General features: G+C 45.5%; 1 pseudogene; it reads right to left on the reverse strand.

The window, feature by feature from the left end:
• Nucleotides 1-228: 228 nt before the first annotated feature.
• LOC131383736 (syncytin-1-like) lies at nt 229-5,920 on the reverse strand (annotated as a pseudogene).
• Between the last annotated feature and the right edge of the window lie 718 nt (nt 5,921-6,638).

Below are 6,638 nucleotides of genomic sequence, written 5' to 3' on the forward strand. Positions count from 1 at the left end.
TACCTCCTGCTTTAGTTTAATTAGCCTTTTAGTGAGCTGTCTTTACTACCCGATTGGTCGGGTGTGAGCTAAGTTGCAAGCCCTGTGTTTCAAGGTAGATGTGATCACCTTCCTAGCTAGGCTTAGGGATTCTTAGTTGGCCTAGGAAATCCAGCTAGTCCTGTCTCTCAGTCCCCCCTCTCAACAGGAAAACCCAAGTGCCGTTGGGGAGGTTGGCTGTTGACCGCTCTAAGTGCTTCCTGCTGAATTCGGGCATAGTAGGGGTCGTGCAGTTGAGATTACCTTGGGAGGGGTGCCTTCGATGTCATCAACATTGGAGCATGGGCTAGCAGGCTGGTCCAAGGGTCCATGGTAAATTTTAGTCATGGACTCCATCTGGGGCTCCATTTGAAGAACATCTGTAGCTTTACAGCTTTGATTCTGGAAGAGACAAACTTAACAAGGAGGTTAAAGATGCAGGGCCCAAAGAGAAGTAATAATCTTATAGCTGCTAGAAGTCCTATGAAGGGGAGAATGCAGGACATCCATTGGCTGAGGAGGCCCCAGGGTCTGGTGTTTTGAAGCTCCTCTGCTGTACATTGTATTCTATCTTTAATTTCTTTAACTTTCTTGGTGATGATTCCAGATTGATTAACATAATGAAAGCTTTCTTCCCTAAAAATAAACAGGTTCCCCCTCTTTTGGCAGTTAGCAAGCCTAAAGCTCTTCGATTTTGAAGGACTACTGCTGCTGGGGAGTTTAGTTGATCTTGCAAGGTGACCAGTGAGTTGGTGACCCATTCCATGTCACCATTTAGTTCTTGAGATAGTTTACAGTAGAACTGAGTAGAGGTTGTGATACTGCCAATGCCAGTACCTAGTCCACCTAGCACTCCTGCTCCGATAACAAAGGGAAGAATGGGTACTCTTTTGTTTTGGGGCTTAGGTATGACACAATTGTATAAATCTTGTTCAGTGTACATGGTCATAGGCAGGACTAAGAATGAGAGGAAGCACATAGATTCTGAAAAGCCATTTAAACAATGATAGGCTGAGGTACTACAGACAAAAAAATATTCCTGAAGATAGGCAGACCATTTGTGTGGGAGGAGTTACCCACCTAATGCATTGAGAGTTGGTTGTGTCTATAGTATTGCTAAGTTTTACACAGGTGAGGTTTGAGGTATGGGTTATTTCCAGATTGGAAACAAGAGGTCCTCCTAAAACGGAAGTGGTGTTTATTTCTGTGCTGAAGTTTTTCCATTGTTCAGGTACAGGGATTGAAATGTATGGCCTGAGGTGCAGGGGCAGGCACATCCAACAGTTAGTAGGGTTTTGGGATGAGGGTAAGCCAGTATAGGCTGGCTTTGTTCCTCACTGAGGGCCTTGGTGACTTTGGATAATTTTAGCCCTAAGTATTTAACCTGCTGTGAGCAGAGCTGAGCTTTTGGTTTGGAAACCTTGTAGCCACAGGTGGCGAGGAAGTTTAAGAGTGCTTGGGTGGCTTGATGGCACAAGGTTTCTGAATGGGCGGCTAAAAGCAAATCATCCACATACTGAAGGACAAGAGTGTCCAGGTATAAGAACTGGCTCAAATCTTGGGCTAATGGCTGGCCAAATAGATGGGGGCTATCTCTGAACCCTTAGGGTAAAACAGTCCAGGTGAGTTGAGACATTGTGTTCGAAGGATCCTGAAAAGCAAACAAGAATTGAGAGTCAGGACGTACAGGGATGCAGAAAAAGGCATCCTTAAGGTCCAAGACTGTAAACCACTCTACTTCCTCTGTTATTCGGGAAAGCAGAGTATAAGAGTTAGGTACAGCTGTGTATAGAGGGTCAATGGCCTCACTGATAATCCTGAGATCTTGCTCTAGCCTTCACTGTCTGCTGGGTTTCTGTACTCCTAAAATTGGAGTATTGCAGGGGCTACTGCATGGTTTTACTAGGCCTTGGGCTTTTAGGTCCTTAATCTTTTGGTGTCCTTGTTGTACCTCGGGACTAAGGGGGTACTGCCTTTGGCAGGGAAAGGAGGTGGAATTCTTTAGTTTAACTTGAACAGGACAGGCATTCTTTGCTTGTCCATATTGTCCTTCTGTTGCCCAGACTTAATTCATTCTTCAAGCTGGGGACAACAAACAGGTGTTCCTTCTCCTACTGGTGTATAATGGCCCCTGCTTTTGCTAGAATGTCTCTCCCTAACAAAGAAGTGGGGCTTTCAGGCATAATTAGAAAAGCATGTGAAAAGAGTAAAGTTCCCCAGTGGCTGGGAGAAGTATCTAGTGACTGGCTGTCCTAGGACCCCTCGGATAGTGACAGATTTGGAGGACAGTTGTCTGGGACAGAAGCATAAGACTGAGAAGGCTGTGCCAGTGTCTAGGAGACAGTTAACCTCCTGGCCCTCAATAGTCAAGCATACCCAGGGCTCTGTGAGGCTGATGGCATGGGCTGGCGCTTGCCCTGGGCACCCTCAGTCCTGCTGCTGGATCACTAGGTTAGTGGCTTCTGACTCAGAGGACCTTTGTCCCCTGGGACAGTGGGCCTTCCAGTGATTCCCTTGACATAACGGTAAGGAGCATGGATGAGGGGGTGCCTTACTTCTACTTGGACAATCTTTTTTAAAGTGTCCTTGTAGACCACACTGGAAGCAAGCCCTATTAGGCATTCAATTTGCCCAGCTTTTCCCTTTTCCAGAGCCTCCAAAGTCCAATTGCCTGAGGACCATGACTAAAGTGGTGGCCTTTTTTTCTTTTTTATCCCTTTTATCCCATTCCACCTGCTCCTCCTGATCTCTATTATAAAAAACTGAGGTTGCCAAGTTCAATAGGTTTTCTAAGTTTTGTTCTGGGCCTAAGGCAGACTTTTGAAGTTTTTTCCTAATGTCTGCAGCTGACTGAGTGATAAACTTATCCCTTAAGATTAGTTGGCCTTCAGTAGAGTCAGGTGACAGAGAGGGATGCTTTTTCAATGCCTCCCCTAGTCTCTCGAGAAAGGCAGTAGGATTTTCTTCCTTTCTCTGTGTTATAGTGGACATCATTGAATAATTCATAGGCTTCTTCCTAGTTTTCCTTAGCCCTTCTAGCACTCAAGTTAGCAAATGTCTGTGGCACCAATCTCCATGTTCTGATTCTGTGTCCCAAAGAGAGTCTACGCTGGGAACTGCCTGCTGGCCCATGGGGAATCATTCTCTTTCCTCTGTTGTCATCCTATCATTGAACTGACTGAGATACCAGAGATCACCAAACTCTCGGGCTGTAGTTATGGCAGCACTTCTCTCATTTGGGGTTAGTGTCTGATTTAGCAGTAACATTATATTTCTCCATGTCAGATCAAAGGATTGTCCTAACCCTTGTAAAACATCAGTATAGCAATCAGGGTTATCTGAAAATTTACCTAGGTCTATTTTAATTTGCTTCAATTCTGAGAGAGAAAAAATTACATGCACTCTGGGCTGAATTCTCCTCCCTCTACTTGGAGGTGTCATAATTGGGGAATATTGGCATGCTTTGGTTCATTGTTTAGCCCTTTGTCTATCTCCTTTTGGACGATTTGGGTTGAAGGAAGGGTCCTTATTATTTGGGAAGGAGTTGGGGGGATGCTTGGGTAGGGAGGTAGACTCTGAGGGCTTCCTGTAGGACGTAAATCACACTTTTTACATAACTGCGAGTTGTCCTCTTAATGAAAAGAAAGTTTGTACTTATGGCACTTTATTCCATTTGCCTTCTTTTTTACAAAAGGGGTCTAGCTGTAAGATGGTGTTATAATTTATACTTCCCTCAGAAGGCCAGGTTTCTCCCACTTGAAGAGGATATCATGGCCAGACGGTACTGCGGAAGAATATGTCATTTCTTTCTCAGCGTCTGAGGGTCAAATTGGTCCTAATTCTCCGGAATACATCTTAGGGGCATTTTTGCCTTGAGGGGGATGTTTCCCATCTGAAAAAAGAACATAGGGATGCCAGCACCCCTATTCATTTTCCAATGAGCATTAGTCCTAGAGCATCCTCTATGGTCCTAATGCTTATTCCTTTCCAGGGTGCGTAACCACCCATGGACCTCTGCTTATCAGATTAGTTATGCTCACTGATGTAGTAGTCCTGCACCCCTTTTCCTGCCTTTCTTGACCACAAAGAAGAGGGTCTGGGCTGCTGGATTCTAGTGGTCCTTTACCAGCATGCCCAACATTGTCTTTGCGCTCACGGGTGAGTCCTAGAGCTGGGCTGTGTTCCTGAGTATTTCATAACAACCCAGTTGCCTCATCAAGATGCATTCCCACAAACAACCGTTCTTATGCAAATTCATTTCAGAGAACGTGTGGGTAACATTTTGAGTCAGAATTGAGATAGAATTTTTTGATTCTGTCTGTACTTTAAGGCTTGGCTGAGTGCAAACAGCTTGCATGTTTGAGCAGACCAATTATTAGGCAGTTTTCCTAACTCTGCTTCTACAAGAGTTTCCCTCAATTACTGAATACCCATTGTGTTTTGTTTTGTTTTTTTCAATCACCTGGGAGGAACCATCTATCATCCTGTCCTGAAGGGGGTTCCTCCTAGCTCTGGTCAGACCTTTGTATGGTAATCAAGATTTAAATCCCCTGTTAGGAAATCTGCTCGGTTAAGGGAATGTTCAGTGGTTAATGTTAAATTATCTTTTTTTCTTTTTTTTTTTAACAGAATAGTTCTATACTTTAAGATTTTTGAGTTAGTGAGCTGTCCTTTTTGCTTTTTTTGACTTAGCATAGTTCTGAACTGTGAGGTGTGCTCACAATGAGGTTTCCTCCAAAGACTAATTTTCTACTTTCTTCTGTTAGCAAAGCAGTTGCTACTACTGGGATCTCTCTCTTTCCATCTTTGACATTCTCTCTCTCTCCCTCTTTGACATTCTCTCTCTCTCTCTTTGACTCCCTCTTTTTCTCTCTCTCTCTCTCCTCTCTATCTCTCTCTCTCCTTCCCTTTTCTTTGTAGATGGATTTTGGGAACACAGCGGAAGGACGTTCACTCATTGTCTCCATTTACCGCTATAGGAATATGCACCTCCTTTTTAATTTACTCAATTTGCTTTCATCCTGATTTATTATGTTGCCAATAACCCAGTTCCAGTTGTTAAAGTACTGGGTTGCCAGTTCTAAGGCCCTGGCCAGGAAGCCAATGCTTGAAGATTGTGTTGTGCCGGGGGGAGTGTGGGGTAAGTTGGGTAGAAAATGGGGGATGAGAGCATCTACACAAAGGGAGAGCAATCCTCCCAGCCATTTACAAACTTGGAGCCCTGACAAGGGTGGTGGGGAATGGGTCTCACATAACTGCCCATGTCGAGAGCTGTATACCTAAATTGGGAGAGGCACCAGGGACAAGACTCCCTGGGTTCATAGCCTAGATGCCTAAGGATGCAGCATTGAGCTTCCCTAGATCCCTTTGGAGACACAACTTGCTCTAATGTTTGGGAGAGGAAGTGAAAGTCTGAAGCATTAGTACCTAGGAGGCAGGGATCAGAGGAAGTAGATTCAGAGGTAAGGAGAATTTTGGGGCTACACTTTCAAGAAAATCATGTTCGGGACCCCGGAGGTATGAGTCAGGAGGAAAGGTAGGGGCACACACATGGGCGACTGTTGAGTAGAGACTTCTGGTTGTGCCATGATTTCAACGGACTAATGCTGGGAGTTTGGGATGAGAGCTTTCTGCCTCTAGTCAGCCCTCGGTTTCCCCAGGAAAATTGAAAGCAGAAGCTGGTTCCAGGCAGATCAACACTCCCAACCCAGAAGGGTTGGCAGTTGTTAGAAAGCCCTTTCCCAGACATCCTCACACCTGAGTCTTAAGTCTGGTGGCCCACTAATCATTTTTTTAACTGGACAACAGGTGCCTGGTATTTTCCTCCATTCTAAGGAAGGATAGGAAGAATAGCAAGTGAAAGTGGTCCAGTATTACTCACCAATTTGGACAGTCCCTTCATTGTCACCAAAATGTTACTGGGGTGTCCTTGCTCCTAGAGCTCCAAAGATCTCGGTGGGCCACTTCCAAGATGTCAGCAAGCCTCTTGTTCTCTGACCTGGGGTTCTTGGCCTCACGGATTTCAAGGAATGGAATTTTGGGCCATGTGGTGACTGTTATAGCTCTATTCAGCTCGATTAGGATGAACCCTGGGTGCTTGGCCCATGCAGGAGCAATGACGAGCCTCTAGCCCGATTGGGAGTGGCAGTGGGTGCTGCCTTGCTGGATCAGAAGTGCAGCAGACACCCTGCCAGATCCAGAGGGGTGGAAGTCAGCAGTGGTGTCTGTGACGACAGCAATCAGCAGTGGTGGATGGCGAGCAAAAGCTCAGTTCGAACTGGAACAAACACGGACCAGAGAGTGTGCAGTTGCAAGACTTAATAGAGTGAAAACAGAGCTCCCATACAATGGGAGGGGACCCAAAGGGGGTTGACATTGCTGGCTGGAATGCCTGGGTTTATATTCCGATCATTGTCCCTCCCCCTCTGCTCTCAGGTGATAGATGATTGGCTGTTTCTTTACCTCCTGTCTTAGCCCAATTAGCCTTTTAGTGAGCTGTCTGTACTACCTGATTGGTCAGGTGTGAGACAAGTTGCAAGCCCTGTGTTTCAAGGTAGATGTGATCACCTCCCCAGCTAGACTTAGGGATTCTTAGTTGGCCTAAGAAATCCAGCTAGTCC

Source organism: Hylobates moloch, unplaced genomic scaffold (assembly GCF_009828535.3).
Source record: "Hylobates moloch isolate HMO894 unplaced genomic scaffold, HMol_V3 SCAFFOLD_6, whole genome shotgun sequence".
Classification (NCBI taxonomy): domain Eukaryota; kingdom Metazoa; phylum Chordata; class Mammalia; order Primates; family Hylobatidae; genus Hylobates; species Hylobates moloch.